We start from the raw sequence: 17,292 nt of genomic DNA, 5'->3' as shown, positions 1-17,292 counted from the left end.
AATAAATTGGCATTTTTTTGTAGTACTTTTATCTTGCATGTGTAATCTACAGTAAGCTCCACATTTTGAACTCCACCATTTTATTCAATTATTGGAAGAAGCCCTTTATTTAATAATGCTTGAGAGAACTACTTCTCTATTTTGATAGAATTGTAAAGTTATTTATCTGATAATTCCATACACCAAAGCAGCAATCCATCCATGTCTTGTCATCTTGCCTGATCAGTTTTTTTTAAAGCAAATCTTTCATAGAGGATTTCCCCCAATGAACTAAAGATATTTCTATGGTTTTTTAAAAATAGTTCAGGGGTATCAGTGTAATATGGGCTGGCCATCTGTTATTCCTCGCTCTTGCTACCTAACTATACCCACTTCCTTTTTTTAGTCATTAGTGATGTTTTTATGCTTCTTCTTTCATAAAAGTTCTTTTTAGTAATATTTGAAATCCTCCTTACCCTCACTATGCATTTCTCCATTAACCTTTGGACTAGCTATAATTTTGATTTTACAGAGATCATAATATTCTCTTACTCTCCCATACAGCATCATTGAAAGAATACCTGTGCTAAAAAATGAGGTCAAGAAGCATTTTGGAATCATTGAAGGCATTGTGTAATTTCTCATAAGTAAATCCAACTCTCTTGCTTTCTGCTCAGTTTTGGTTTCAGTTCACTGTTCACCTTCAAGATAAATGTCTTGATGGACTAACTCAATGGGCTGCTCATCTAACTGCATTTCTATAATCTCGATCATTCACTTGGCAGTCTTCCTTTATGGTGCTACTTAAAGGATTGGGTTTTCTACTCTTTCACATATACTTCCATTGAATTCCATGTACATTTGTAAATAATTGTCCTATTTCCCTTTTCAAACATGAGGATCTCTGAGGAAAGAACTGTATCATTTCTATTCTTTCAGACTTAATTCTCTGAGAAGGAATTGCTATTTTTCAATGGAGAATTAGAGATCCAAGTTAACTCTTCTTGACTTGCCAGGTGTGTGATCTTAGGCAAGTCACTTTACTTAAACAAATCTTAGTTTCCTTTTCTATAAAATGAAGCTAATGGTGTTTAAAACAACTTATTTCACAGAGTGGTTGCAAGGAAAACACATAATTAAATGTTACATAATAATAATAATGATAATGAGAGCTGACATTTCTACAGCACCTACTAAATGCCAGGCACCATGCTAAGCACATTACAAATTTTATATCATTTGATCCTCAATCATCCTGGGAGATAATTGCTATTATTAAATCCTTTTTTCAGTTGAAGAAACTGAGGCAGGGGTTAAGAGTCTTGTCCAAGGACAGATAGCTATATAAATCTGAGCAGTTAGTGATAGTAATAGCTAATATTTATATAGCACTGTATGATTTGCAAAACAATTTACCTATATTATATCATCTGATCCTCACAACAACTCTGGGCAATAAATGCTATTGTTATCCCCATTTTTACAGATAAGGAAACTGAGGCACAAAAAAGTCAAGTGTTTTGCCCAGGGTCACACAGCTAGAAAGTACCTGAGGCCTGATTTGAATTCAGGTCTTTCTGACTCCAATTTCAGTCCTCTATCAACTTGTTATCTCATTGCCCTAATACAGCTAACATATGTATTATGTGTCACATAAACCTCCACAATAACCCATGATAAAGTTACAGGTTTGTTTAAAGTCTAACATTTAATCTACCTGGTTCCAAAAGGCAAAGACCCAGGTTCTTCACTTGCTCAGAAGAAACAAGGATGTGACATGCTACTGATGGGCATTTTGGAGCCAAGACTAATCCAGAGGTTAAGAACTCTCTGCCAAAAACACTAGGAAGAGAAGGGAGATTAAGAGGCTTTTTCTTTATAGCAAACAGGTAGCTGCTTCCTGCTTTCATCTTTAAAAAACCCAACAAAACCAAACCTAATGTTTATACTTCCTTTGACTTAAGAATAAATAGTGACCAACAAGTAAAAGATAAACATGAACAAGTTGGTTCTGGAAATGATTTCTAGACTTTTTTTTTACTCCAAGGAATTCATAGTTAAGCAGTGAAAACCTCAACTTCTGCAAATTACATAGTATGGGGACTGAGAACTTTAATTAAAGTTGTGGCCTAAATGCCAGCATAGTATTCATTTGCTCATAATCCTGTGGGGGGTGGGGAGGAGGAATTGTATGTGAGTTGTGGTTTTTCAAAGAAATTTACCTCTATATCTAGTCAAAAATGGAAAATTTGAGAAAAATTTTCCAGTTTTTGTTGACGATGGGGAGAGGTGTGCGTTTGTGAGATTTTGGTTTCTGGTAACTAAAAAAAGTATTGAACAACAAACCAAACCATAGCATATGATAAAAGGAAGCTCTGGACCCTAGAATCACAGGAAAGAGGAGTAGCCTGGGTACAAATCTGGACCCTGGGAAAATCCGGGTGCCAATCTTGTGGTGCAAGGGCAATTGTTACCTGTAGTCTATTAGGAACAGGCTTCAGAAATGGTAAACCAATGGTGTTAGCTAGCCTGACTGATAGCATTCCATAGGGGAAGGTAGAAGTATAGAATAATTCTAAAGGAAGGTTTTGAAGACCTTTCTGAAACAAAGTAGTCAATGTGGACATGGTAGTTCTTGAACGTTTTATTTCCTTTCCTTCTCTGTAAATTTTTTATGACATGATATGGAAGTGTCTGTTACCTTAAGAGGATGCCCAGCATCACTCTGCAGTACCAGTTTTCTAACTTGGACAATGGAAGCAAAAGGTTTTGGACAAAGTGGTCAATGACAGGTTGACTGACCAAAAAACTCAAGTTTCCTACTATTTGCCTAAAACTTCTTACTAAAGCTTATACCTTTATCCTGAGGATATGTTCATTTCAGAAGTCCTGGTCCCTGACAAATTTATATATGACTTGTCCAAGATAAAAAAATCTACAAAACGCCATGCAAAACCTTTTATTCTAGGGGAATAAAATGCAATTTCCATCAGTATCCTTGTTCAATATACTGATAGCATAATATAAGAGTCTTTATGGAACATCAGTAAAGATTATATCCTCCTCCAAAAATATTTACTAAATAGATACAACCAGGAAAATGTACTCTAGGAAACTTTCAAATAGAAGTATGCTTATAACTGAAGTGTGAGACTGGAATTTTAGAGTTTAAAGAGAATGGCTTTCCTGACTCTGGACTTCCCCATGTGCTTCTATGATCTCATCTTCTAATTGATGAACTTCCATTATGAGGAAGCCCTATGCCAGCCCCATGCTCATGCCTTCACTTCTCTTCCAGGTTCTCCTTATACATAACTCTCCAGATTTCTCTACTATGTCCTAGCCACTCCTCTTTTTTTCTCCCCCTCCTCCTCCTCCTATTTAGCTTTTTAGCTTTATGTACTGCTTTCTTTGAATAGAATGTAAGATTCTTGAGAGAAAAAACTTGCTTTTTTTCTTGATTAGGAATTTATATTTCTAGAACTTAGAACAGTACTTGGCACATTGTCAGCAGCACTTATTGACTGACAATAGCATAATGAAATTCTATTACTACCACTTAGTTCTTTCATTTTAAGAACAGAGCCTCCAAAGCATTTGATTGTAGGAAAAACAGAACTTTATGACACAAAACAGCCAAGCATTGAAATAGATATATGTCTGTTAAGAAAGCAAAAACTCAAAATCTCTTTGAAGGAAAGAATACTTTCTTTTCTCTTGCTATTCACCCTAAAAGTTTCCATAAAGATACTAGGTTTCCAGATATAGTAGTGGAGAAGTAGTCTTAAAACTATAGTCAAGTACTTAGACCGCTTAGTTCATGTCTATAAGCAGCCATTAACTGGATTTTTTGGTTGAGATGATTTCTTCAGCAATTTTAATAAACAATATTTGTATATTTAGTTTTATAAAACAAACCAATTGAATTGATACCTCTCCCCCCAAAAGTACTGGATTGACTTTTTTTTAACTCAAAGTTTTTGGTTTTGTATTTCATTTTAGAGATAGACCCTTGACAATTTGAGTAACTAAGTAACTCATTTTCTCTTTCTCATAAAATCATATAATCCTTGTGTTAGGAGTGAACTCAGAGATGATCTGGCTCAACTTTTACTCAGAGGAAGCAATCCCATTTAAAGGTCCCTGACAGATGGTCATCCAAACTGCTGTAAAATACCTAGTTATGGTTTGGAGGCACTACCTCCAACAGTGTCCATTACACTGTTAGGCAACTCTTATTATTTGGAAGTTTCTTTGACAATTATTAATAATAATAATTATACTTACATAGTACATAGCATTTACAAAGTGTTACACATGTAATCTTATTTGATCCTCACAACAATCTTGTGAGGGAGATGGTATTATAACCCCTATTTTACAGTTGAAGATACTGAGATCTAGGGAGATTAAGTGATTTACTGAGGTTTTACAAATAGCAATTATCTGAGGCAGAATTCAGACTCGGGTCTTCCTGATTCCCTGATCCATCAATCTATCCATTGAACTATCTAGCTCCCTCTGAATATATTGAGCCTAAATCTGACTCCATAAGTGACCTCCAGATCTCCTTGTTATGCTCAACGACCAAAAGGTTTTAGAGGTTAAAGGAAGCTTGGAATGCATCTAGATCGTGCCATATTCTAATACAACTACATGTCCCCATCCAGATACCTCACACCTTCCTGGCTCCTCCCCTGATGAGTTGATAAGTCCATTTTAATATACAAAGAAAGTGAGGGTCCAGAGATGGAAATTGGGATAGTTACAAAAGCAAAGTCACTTAGAGAAGGTCTTTCTTTAACTTGTGTGAATTTGTCTGAGGAAATAAAAAAATCTAGGGATAAAAAGTCTCAATTTGATAAAGAGAATATTGGCAGAACCCAAGGGGATTTTAAAATGAGGAATTGGGAGAGTAGGGAGAAGACAACTTCTACCTGAAACTAAAGAAGTATGCTTGAAGCCAAACAAGAAATGTTGCTTGTTGGAAAGCCACCAAGTGGACCAGCCTGGAAGTAAAATAGACAGTTCTAACCATTTCACTTCCTTATTCAAAAACAAGATTCTTCTTATTGCTTATAGCACAGAAAATATAAAGTGCCTGGTATTTAAAGTCTTCCACAATTATGCTCCAGCTTAATCTTCCAATCTTATTTCATACAATTTCTCTCTATGAAGTCTATGTTACAGCTAAATTGGATTACCAGCTATGCCATTTTCTTTCTTGGCCGTTTTCCCAACCTTATGTTGAACTTCATCATCTCACACCTGGACCATTGTGGCATCTTACTCATTCAGCTCACTTCTCAAGTTTCTCTTCATTCTAGTTTATCCTTCACTCATCAATCAAATAATCTGTCTAAAAAGTGGGACTGACCATGTTACCAGCTTTTTCAATAAACTCCAGTAGCTTCCTATCTCCCCCAGGATCAAATATAAAATGCTCTTTTCAGTTCTCAGACTTCTTCACAAACCTATCTTCCTACCTTTCCAATCTTCTGAGTTCTAATCTGGCATGTCAGTCCCTTCATCTCTGTCTGCCTCACTTCCTTATTTGTAAAATAGGGAGTAAGAACACTTATCTCCCAGGGTTGTTGTGTTTAGCACAATTCTTAGCACATAGTAGGTATTTAATTAATACTTGTTTCCTTTATCCCTCCCTTCTTCCATCCTCTCCTTTTTCTTCTTCCCTTCCTTCCTTCCCTCTCTCCCTTCCTCCTTCTGTCCCTCCCTCCCTCCTTCCTTCCCTTTCTTCCTTCCTCCCTTCCTCCCTCCCTTCCTTCCTCCCTTCCTCCCTCCCTTCCTTCCTCCCTTCCTCTCTCCCTCCCTTCCTTCTCCTTTCCTTTCTTCCTCTCTCCCTCTCTCCCTCCCTCCCTCTCTTCCTCTCTCCCTCCTTCCCTTCCTTACTTCCTTCTTTCTTTCCTTCCTTCCTCCTTCCCTTCCTCCTCTACTTCCTCTCTTCCCTTTTCCCTTCCCTCTTTCTTCCCTTCTTCTCTCCCTTCCGTCCTATCTTCCTACCTTCTACCTATCTTTTTTTTCTTTCATCTCTCCCTTCCTTTCCCCACTTATATCATAGCCTAGTAACATTGGCTTCCTCATGTTCCTTGCATAAATCACCTATCTTCCAACTCTATATGTTTTCAGTGACTGTTCCTATAATGCACAAATTTCTCATCTCTGCCTCCTGGCTTCCCTGACTTTCAAGTATCAGCTAAAATCCCACTTTCTGCAAGAAGTCTTTTCTGCTCCCCTTTAATATTAATAGCTTCCCTCTGAGTTACTTCCAGTTTCCCCTATCTATATTTTGATTGTACATAGTTGTTTCTATGCCATCTTCCCAATTAGATATAAACTCCTTGAGGACAGAGACTATTTTTGTCTTATTCTGTATCCTCAAGTTCTTAGCATAGGACCTGAAGCACATATAGTGCGTGCTTAATAAATGCTTGTTGTCTCAACTTGATTTGTATTCAGTAGCCATACCTCTATACCCAGAATACCTGCTCTCTCTTCATCTTTCCCAGTTAAATTTTCTCTTCATTCCAGGTTCAACAAAGGACCTCTCACCTCTGAAAAACTTGTTTGATCCCTTCAGCTAAAAACAATCTCTCCCTCTAAATTTTCCTAAAGCACTTTGCTCCTTTCATGGTCTATATATATATATATCATATTCCTTTGGGAATATACTTTTTATTTACTATTGGACTACAGGATTTTGGAGGATAGGGACGATCATTTTTAAAATAAATCTTTGTGTCCCAAATACCTTAAGTATAACAGGCACTGGATAAATGTTGAATTTCATTGGAAAAAAAGAGAAGTAAAAACCTGATGGTAACACTCATAGACAATTAAACCTGGGAGGATCATTTCATCCAATGCTCTCATTCCACAAATAAAGAAACTGAGTTCTGAGAAATGGTTTGTCCAAGGCCATGTAGCTCATTAGTAGCAGAGCCAGAACAAGCATTCAGTTCTTTTGGTGAGATTAAGGCTTCTCAGGTGAAGGTCTTTGCAAGAGAAAGTCAATTCCTAGGATAGTGAAAGCAGAATTTATGTAACTTAGATATTTAGCTAGCTGGATCTGGGATCTCCTTAGTGTGAGAATTTCTCTCCCTGTTTCCTTTTCTCACATACATTGTATTTAACCTTCTGTTTAATTTTAAAGTTTTGTATCATGTCTCTTTTTATTTTAGAGAAGTTGAAACAAAGACTTTAAAAGTTGCTACATCAGTGCCAGTCAACAACTCCTATTAATAAAAGACCCAAATCCCTAGAGTACAGATTGCTGACTTTGAAAAAAAAAAAAAACAGTGCCAAATTGTGGCTGCTCAGGGTCGAAAAATGAAATCTGAAAAAAAACAGAGGGAAAAAATTACAATGATATAAATTTTTTTTAAATAAGTAGCGAACTCCTGGCTGTTACTTGTCCAAAGTTAGCATAGTTAAGTTAAAGGAATGTTGGATTTGGGGTTAGAGAAGATAGGTTCATATCTCAGTTGCTATTTACTAGCTCTATTACCTTGAATAAGGTCATAGGGGGCTGGCCCTTAGTTTTCTCATCTTTAAAGTAGATTAGCTGCTCTTTAAGGTCCCTTCCAGCTTTAGGTCTGGGATGTTCTGATCTTCCAGGGGCATAAAAGCCGGCCGTTTTTAATGTTTGTTTTATTTTGTTTTGTTTTTTAAACCAACAGGCAGAATAGAACTGGATAGGTGCAAAAGAAATTACTAAACAGTTTCCTAAGATTCCTGTAGGAAAGTAGGAGTAATAACTTCTTACTCCCTAGGACTGTGCCAGCAGCCGCAGCCCCGAGGGCCACTGCCTGCCCCTGAGTGTCCTAAGAGGCTTGAGACCACCAAGGCTCCATCATGGCTCCCAAGCAACCCCCTAAGCCTGCGTTCCAGGAGGGAGAGCGAGTGCTGTGCTTCCACGGGCCGCTTCTCTACGAGGCCAAGTGCCTGCAGGTGGTCCCGGAGGACAAGCAGGTGCGCTACCTGATCCACTACAGCGGCTGGAACAAGAACTGGGACGAGTGGGTCCCCGAGAGCCGCATCCTCAGGCACTCAGAGGCCAACCTGCAGAAGCAGCGCGACCTTCAGAGGGCCAACCAGGAGCAGCGGGCTCGAGGGGCTGCCCAGGGCCGCCGGGTCGGCGCCGCGGCCTCCCTGCAGCAGCAGCAGCAGAACGTGGAGACGCTCTTCCAGAACATTCGCATCACGCCCTCCACCTCCTCGGCCACGGCCACCTGGGAGGTCCCCGGGCGCCAAACCAGAAAGAGCAAGCAGAAAACGGGCCCGGGGAAAGGGAGCGGCGGCGGTGCCGGCACCAGCCCGGCCAGGGGGGCCCCCCAGCCTCTCCAGAGAAGGAGGACCCGAGGCCACCCGTCATCCAGAGAGGAAGCGGCGTCCTCCACCCATGCCGAGGCCAGAGTCCAGATCCCTGAAGAGCTGAAACCGCTGCTGGTGCAGGACTGGGACCTGATCTCCCAAAAAAGGCAGCTGTTCACTCTTCCGGCCAACAAGAACGTGGACTCCATCCTGGAGGAGTATGTCGCCTGCAAGAAAGCATGTGGCAAGGGGGATAACACGGAGTACGCCGCGGAGGAAATGGTCAACGGGATCCGGGCCCACTTCAACGTCCTGTTGGGCACCCAACTCCTCTACGAGTTCGAGAGGCCGCAGTATGCTGAGATCGTGGCCGCTCATCCTGGTGTCCCCATGTCTCAACTCTACGGAGCTCCACATCTGCTGAGATTGTTTGTTCCAATTGGAGCAATACTGGCGAGCTCCCCTTTTGATGAGAGGAGTCTGGCTTCGTTGTTCAGCTATCTGCACGATTTTTTAAAGTTCTTAGCAGAGAATCCTTCTGCTTTTTTTAATGCCAGTGAGTACAAGGATGCTCCTCCTGAGTATGTTCAAAAGGTTGCCTAAGAGCATAAACCTATTTGTTATATTTGGGTTTATAAAGGTGTTTTGTTAGTTCCTAAAATTGTGTTTGTGTATTGAAGGATTCATATATGTTTCTAAAGTGTTCTGTTTGAAACCAAGTGAAATTCAAGCTAGTCCCTTCTTTAAGGAGTTTTTTTTTTTAAACCAGTATATGAGATAATGAATATAGAGTGACACAATGTAGGATGTTTTATTATGTAGTTGACAAAACTTGCTTGAATTCTATGGTTCCATCTCTTTAAGTGATTTTATACTCTATGTTAATGCAAAGTGATAAAACAATGATTTCTGGTTTCAGAGAGTTAACTCATGGGGTCATGGGGTCCGATTGAGAACTTTTTTTTTTTTTTTTTTTTTTGGTGCTCACTTTTTTTTTTTTGATGCTTTAAGTAACTATACCCCTTTTGTGAAATGTGACTATTATTCATAGACATTTCTCTTTGCCTAGATTGGGAAAGAGTGGTAATCTTTATTTTTTTTTTTGTGTGTGTGTGTCTATGTGAGAATTTTGTATTCTAATGAACATTCTGACTTTCTGAATGCTATTATTGTATAACTGTGGTTTTCTGGGAAAATTGGTCTTGTAGGAGTTATTTTACAAGTCTTTTTTCCCCCATTGAAATTAAATAAAAGGGGATTGGACTAAACTTTCACTGAAGTTCCTTCCATTTCTGATGCTCTGGGGGGAAAAAACCCTAAGTGTTTAATTTTCTAGAAGGATTTTTTAAAATTTCTGATCAATTGAGCTACTTACAATATACTGGCAAGAACAGAATTCATGTCAGGATTTGGCTCTGTATAATAAGGAAAGAAAGACTAATTTATTAAGCACCTACTCTGGTCTAAAGACTTTCTAAATGCTTTGCAAATATGATCTCATTTAATTCTTAGGACACCATAGATAAGTAGATTTGTATATCAAATTAACTGACACTAAGGAATATTAAAATTCTTAGTTTGATCATTTTGTTACCAGCAAGAAATCATCATTACCATCATCACATTTATTTGCAAAGCTCTTAACAAATATCTCATTTGATTCTTCCAACAACCCTGGGAGATACGTGCTACTATTAACCCTATTTTACTGTTTAAGAAACTGAAACAGAGTTTTATTTGCCCAGAGTCCCATATCTAGTAAATGTCTGAAGCCACATCTGAACCCCATTCTTCCTGGCTTCAGGCCCAGTGCCCTATGCACTGCACACATTCATTAATAATTCAGAATTATTTTCTCCAAGGTAGGTGGTACAAAAAGATCAGGGTGTCCCAAAAGTCTTACTGCAGTGATGAACAAGTTTACATTTTCACAATTTTGCATCTGTAGAGACTTTTGATGTGGCTTTTTGGGTCAGTATCTATGAACAAACTGATTTAGTCATCAAACAGTTATTTAGCATTTAGTGTATGCCAGGAAGCTAGGTAATTTAGATCTCTTGGGCCTGGAGTCAGAAAGACCTGATTTCAAGTGATCCTGATCAGATACTAGTTGTGTGACTCTGGGCAAATGACTTGACCTAAGTTTGCTTTAATCCATGGGAGAAGGAAGTCACAAACCACTCCAGTATCTTTGCCAAAGAAAATCCCAGGCATAATATTGGGATAATATGGTTCACAGGGTGAAGAGACAGACATAACTGCATAATAACAACATGCCAGGCACTGTGCTAAGTTGTGGGGAAATAAATGTTAAAGACAGTTCCTAATCTCAAGGAGATCACTGTCTAAAATTCTGAGAGATTATATTTCTTGCTTGGGTGGTTCAGTTGGGCAGGCAGTTTCCCAGCTGGGACTCAAACCACGTCATCCTAAATCCAAGGCCACAGTTCTTTCACTAAACTAGAATTTAGTGTACATAACCCCATGTCATAGAATCATGTTAGGGCTTTCTATTCGACTTTCTGGAAACTACCTTTTCCTACTTAAATTTCAGTTAAAAATAGTTACAAAATTGGAGACAACTTGGACATGTCATGTATAATAAAAAGAATATGTTAAACAATATTCGTTGAGGAGAACTTTTGAAGACTCCTTGTGTCTATATAGTTTCCAAAGAGGCTGCGTAGGAAACTGCCTGAAGATGAAGGCTCCATCAAGGGGAAGAGCCAATCTATGCCTTCATTATAATGTCTCACTTTTTTTGAGTTCACATGCATGATAGTAATAAGTAGCATTTATATTCTGATTTAAGATTTACAAAGCACTTTACATGTACTAGCTCATCTGATCTTCACAACAACTCTGGCAATTGGTAATCTTATCTGCATTTTTACATATAAGGAAACTGAAGTACAGAGAGAAGTGACTTGCTCAGGATCACATAGCTAGTTTATGAGGCAGAATTTCAACCAAGGTCTTCTTAACTCCATATTTAGTACTCCATCCACAGTGCCATCTAGCTGAGTAGTGATAGCTGATGCTTCTTAAAAAATTATTATGACTCATATAATAAGTTTTCAACTAATCAATCATAAAACTATTTAAACTACTTAAAACCAATCACTTGCCATATCCTTCCTATTGGTGTGCTTCAGTACCTCTAAAGTATGGAGTGGATTGTGCATCCAACAGTAGACAAAATGCCAAGAGCACAAGATTTATTTGGGTGACCCACAAACACAGCCCCAGGAGCCTAGATTTTTGAAGACTGGAGAAGAAACCTAAATGGGACAAATGAGAAATACTCTCCTAACTGTTCATCTTCCTGAGGCTATATAGGACATGCCAAATTGGTTCATTTATTCACTCACTCATTCATTCACTAAAGCTTTAATCAGAGCATGTAAGGAACTGTCACAGCTAACTAACATGGATGGATTCTGGAGCAGGTAATCTTTGAGTCTTTGCATAGCGCTTACACATATGATAGATACTTTTTAAGCACATGGGTTAGAATTTATTTTTATAAATATTTATTAAATATCTAGGCTGGCAAATAACACAGTGGGTAGAGTACCAGGTCTGGAGTCAGGAAAACCTGCATTCAAATTTACTAGCTGTGTGATCCTGGACAAGTCACTTAATTTGTTTGCTTCAGTTTCTTCATTGTAAAATGAATTGAAGAAATGCCAAATTACTTTTGTACTTGTGCCAAGAAAACCCCAAATGGAGTCATGAAGAGTTAAACATGACTGAAAATGCATGTTTGGAACCTTAAGTTGCTTAGGATGAAAAATAGTTTCAGTCCTAAAAGACCTAGGACTATATATATATATATATATATATATATATATATATATATATATACACACACATACATACATAACACAGATAAATAAAAGACAAGCTAGAGAGTTAAAGGGCTAAAGGATGTATAAGATGGGATTACTGTGATTAGCTAGACTTTATCAGAAAAAGATCTGGGGGTTTTAAAAGACCACAAGCTCAATATCAACAGTATAATAAGGGCCACAAAATTAGAGATTTGATCTTAGGCTGGCTTGAAAGGCTGGAAATGAGAGGAAATCACTCTACTTGGCCATGGTTAGCCCACATTTGGAGTCTAGTGTTTAGTTCTGCAATTTTAGAAAAGAGGTTGTCTTCAAGAGCATTATGTAGGTGAAGAAATTGAAGGTGTTTAAGCTAGAAAGCAAGAAGACTTCTGAGGGATAGGACAACAATCGTCACAAATATAAAGAACATGATTGGGTTTGTTTTATGTAGTCAAAGGATTGGAGGCAGTGGGTGGAAGTAGGAATGATGAGTTAGGACTAATTTAATTAAAAGAAAAGCTCCCTTACCATAACAGCTATATAAAAGTAGGTAGAAAGGACTGACTTAGAGCACCAAGATGGCATAGTATATAGAACCCTGGGCCTAGAGTCAGGAAGATACATTTTCCTGAGTTCAAATCTAGCCTCAGACACTATAAGTCACTTAACTCCATTTGTCTCAGTTTTCTTCATTTATAAAGAGAGCTGAAGAAGAAAATGGCAAGCTCTTCCTGTATCTTTACCAAGAAAACTCCAAATGGACTCATGAAGAATTAGCACTGAAATAAAAATTACAGAATAAACTACTTAGGAGCTTTGGATTTTGTCCTATTAGAGGTCTTCAAACAGTGGGGCCTGCTTGTCAATGGGGATGGCCGAGGGAATTCTTTTTCAGACAGGAGTTGGACAAGATGGCTTTCTAACTCTTGGTAGTTCTGTGAGATCTGAAAAAATGTTATCCACTTTCTGCCAGTGGAACCAAGGAAGGATTTCATGGAGGGCAGAGGTTGTTTCATTTTTGTCTTTGTACCTTCAGCTCCTCGAATAGCATCTTACACATATAGAAATTTACTAAGTGATTGTCAAATAGAATCAAATTAGAGGAAGTCATACCTGAGCCTATCCTTGAGGGAAGGGAAGCATTATGGTGGGTATAGTTGAGGAAGGCATGAGGGATAGCTTGCATGAATGTAATTATAAATAGTTCAAGCTAAATCTGAGATTTATTTTTAAGTATGCCATAATGATAACATTTAGCATTTATTGTAGGACTTTTCCTAATGTTCACTCCTAACATCTCCATCCCAGGAATGAAAAAGAGGCATATGAAAATACTTAGTACTTTTTTGTTTCCTCAGTGGCTCCTGGGAACATGAGGTCCGAGTACTGCCATATGACTAGAGGAAGAGGAGCTGTGGTATGGGATGTTCCTACAGTCCATCATTCTAGCCTGTATATGGTAAAACTGTGAAATGGGAAAGACAGATCTTCATTATTTACTACTCTCCATCCTTCATTTCATTTGTACCTTTTAGTGACCTTACATTTTAGGCACTCAGCCTCAAGCCCCCAATCAATCAATCAATTAGCATTTAGCCTTTTGGGATCCCTAATGTGGAGTCACAAGCTGGTTATACCTTTCTTAGGTTATAGAGCCTTTCTAGGCTTTTCTGTCAAGATTATGCCTCCTGCTAGGACTCAGCTTGCCTGTCACTTTATTACTTCTGTGACTTTGTCATTCAGCCTCACTAGAAGCCAGTTTCTTCATCTGTAAAAAGAGGAAGTTGAACCAGCTTTTATATAGCACTTTCTATGTGCCAAGAATCGTGCTAAGTGTTTCACAAATATTATCTCATCTGATCCTCACAACCATGGGAGGTAGCTGTTATTGCTATCTCCATTTTATAATTAAAAAATCAAATAAACAATTTTGCAATTGAGAACACCAAGATTAAGTGATTTTTCTTTTGGCTGAGGCAATTAGGGTTAAGTGACTTGCCGGGGGTCACACAGCTAGAAAGTGTTAAGTGTCTGAAGCTAAATTTGAACTCCGATCTTCCTGATTTCGGGCTGGTGCTCTATTCACTGCACCACCTACCTGCCAGAGATTAAGTGATTTTACAAGGTCTTTTAATAAGTGTCAGAGACTGGATTTGAACTCTGGTTCTCTTGACTTCAAACCCAGGACTTTATTGTGTTACCTGACTGCCTAATAATATACAAATTATTATAGCAGCCCTCTGGAAATAATGCCTTAATCCAAAATAAGGATTGTAATGTTGAAAATGTGCAGCAAGCTGCTGGGCAAGGATAGAGTGTATCAGGGAAGAGGTGATATATTTTTAGGAAATTAGGTTTTTAGCATGCCACAGAAAATACCACATAAGGATTCATACCAGCCTATTGTTGTTGTCTCCTTAAATGCTAGGACTAGTTAACTTTTGATATATAGAACTACAGCAGGACTAGGACTATAGTAACCCATATAACTACATCTAATAGATGTAGGATCAGCCTCAACCATGGCTATGAAGCTGCACAACCCCATAGCTATAAGTGCTACAGAATAGCTCTCACTTTGAGGTTAACTGCAATTATTCTTCTTTCCCAATAGCAGACATTTTAGCATTCTGCCAGCTGATGGTCAGAATGTCCCCCTCTCAATACAACTCTATACTTAGACAAAATGTAAGAATTTTTTTAAAAGGGGGAGGGAGCGAAGAATTTATTTTCACTACACATGAGAAGGGATATAGGGCTCTCCTGAGCTTTACACTGGGTAGAGGGAATAGAGTCTAGCTGCTGTGAATCCTCCCAACACCTTTTGAGGAAGTGAGACATTTAGCAGTTAAGTAAATTGCCCAATATCACACAGTAAGTCAGGAGTAAAATCAGGTGTCCTGACTTTAAATGCTTCCCCCTCCCTCCTCCCAGTTATAGGGGAAGATGAAAAGACGCAGGCTAGTTAGCACATTGGCCATTTACTAAAAGCCCTTCTCATTCCATTGTTCTTTTGTAAAGAAAGTCCCATGGGTACTGGATAGACCAAGTATTTTGGTTCTTCTCTGATTCAGTTGCAGTTATGTAGAACCATTCATAAAGATGTGGATGAAGACTTTATTCAGATGAACACCTAGATTTAATGAAGTGGACCAGGGCCAGCCATGCCCTGCAATAATACAGTCAAGGAGGTGGTCACCACAGGTGCCGTCCTTTTAGGGCACAGTCACTTTACTGCCACCTGCTGTCCACTTTCATACTTGCTGGTTTATCCCCACTCCTTACTCTCCTGGCACACCAATGGGTCCCCCACCCTTACCCCTGCTAGCTGGTGGGGAGATATGAAAACTCTGGTTTTGAGGTTTTATTTATCTTTGCATCTTCTTTAATGTGATGTACATAGTAGGTGCTTAATATTTACTGAATACTGGGTGAATGATGCTAATCTGGTGATGATAGGAAAGTACTTTGATCTGAATAAAAGAAGATAAATGGTTAATCCTGGTCCAGGACCCTGCCATGACAATGAGGGCTTGGAATAGCATTGAGATTGTATATTGGAGCCAGCTTCTCATATGGACTCTGTTTAATTTTAGCCTCCATTCAGAATTATACTCACACTAGGGTATTGTCCTTTCAAATGTACAGAACAGAAATTCTTAACTATCTGCAATTTGTGATGCAGTACACAGACAAGATGAAGAACAATGGCATATTATATGTTATACATATACATATGATAAATTAATTATATATTTCTTGCTTGTACATATAAGCTAAACTACATAGATCTTGTAGTTCTTAGCTGGTGATTTTGAAAATACTTCACTTCATACAAGTTTGCATTGGGTTTATTTTAAACAGAGTTTTAGTTTCATTTCCATTTAACAAGATTGAAAAGAAAAAATGAAGTGATAATGCACCTGTTTTTCAAAGAAGATATCATTAGCCATTTTGTATTATCCAATTCATACCAATAATATTTTTAGGATGTAACTAATGTCATTCTCATTTTAGAAATAAGGCATAAAACAAACTGAGGCACAGAAGGGAGTAAAATGGTAGACTCAGCTGGACTCAAACTGAATCCCACAAAAGGTTAAATGACTCATACAAATTGGTCTCAACAGCACCAGAACTAGATTGTTTTTTATGTTTTGTATTGCTTCAACTAAACTTCTAATTAAACTACCTTGATTCTGAAATTTAAATGGAAAGTATGTTGATATAATGAAATATACTTGTAGAGTTAAATCAACTAAAAAATATTAAGTGCTAGTATGGTGCTACACAGAGTTGAAGAACAATGCTTCTTATTTTCATGGATACCCAATTTACCCTCCACTGGTATGGAACAAAGCTCATCCATAGCTGCCTTTCCTTAGCAATCTTTGTCTATATACTCCTGTAATTCCTCCCCTCAACAAGTTAGGGACCTTCTCCTAGATCTCTTTAAGGTATATGGGCCCTATATTATAATTGCTTGCCTTCTCAGTAACAGAAGGTAGAGAAGGAGGAAAGGAGATAATCTGGAACTCAAAAGTTTTAAAAACAATTGTTAAAATTTTTTTACATGTTACTTGGAGAAAAATAAAATATTAAAAAAAAGAAAAATATGTGGGTGTCAGTGCTGTATACACTCTATTGCTTAAAACATTCTCTGGCACATAGCAGGCACTTAATAAATGCTTATTATTTTATTAATTGAATCATTACATTTTCTAGTTGTACATCTTATTAATGGTATCTTTGTGGACAAAATGATGCAAATGTTTATTCCTAACTGTATTCCTTTCCATTGAGTTATCGACATTTTTTATTGCTCAGAGACTGAGCTATTTCATGATTCCAGTCATGATAATTCTGTAAGGATAATTATATTTTAAAAATGGGAATTTGTTTCAAGTTAAAAATTGACATTGTTGAAAACACTGTACAATTCCCCAAATGCAGTGTAATCTACTCTAATCTTCCTGTTAAAGACTGGGACTAGTTCATTGTTCAAATGCAGTACATAGCAGTACATAGCTATACTAAAAGGTAAGTGCTATGGGTTGCCCATTCAACTAAATTTAAGAGTCTTTTTGATAGTATTCTTCAGCTACTTGGTAGAAGAATGAAGATTGTTTTAGGCTAAATGCTTCTGAGTGAT

General features: G+C 38.0%; 1 pseudogene; it reads left to right on the top strand.

Annotated features, from left to right (window-relative positions):
• Window positions 1–9,646, top strand: part of LOC100918401 — a 78,839-nt pseudogene extending 69,193 nt beyond the window's left edge.
• Window positions 9,647–17,292: the final 7,646 nt, after the last annotated feature.

This window comes from Sarcophilus harrisii, chromosome 5 (assembly GCF_902635505.1).
Source record: "Sarcophilus harrisii chromosome 5, mSarHar1.11, whole genome shotgun sequence".
In the NCBI taxonomy this organism is placed as follows: Eukaryota; Metazoa; Chordata; class Mammalia; order Dasyuromorphia; family Dasyuridae; genus Sarcophilus; species Sarcophilus harrisii.
Note: the sequence above shows the minus strand (reverse complement) of the source record. Positions and strands in the feature narration are given on the sequence as shown.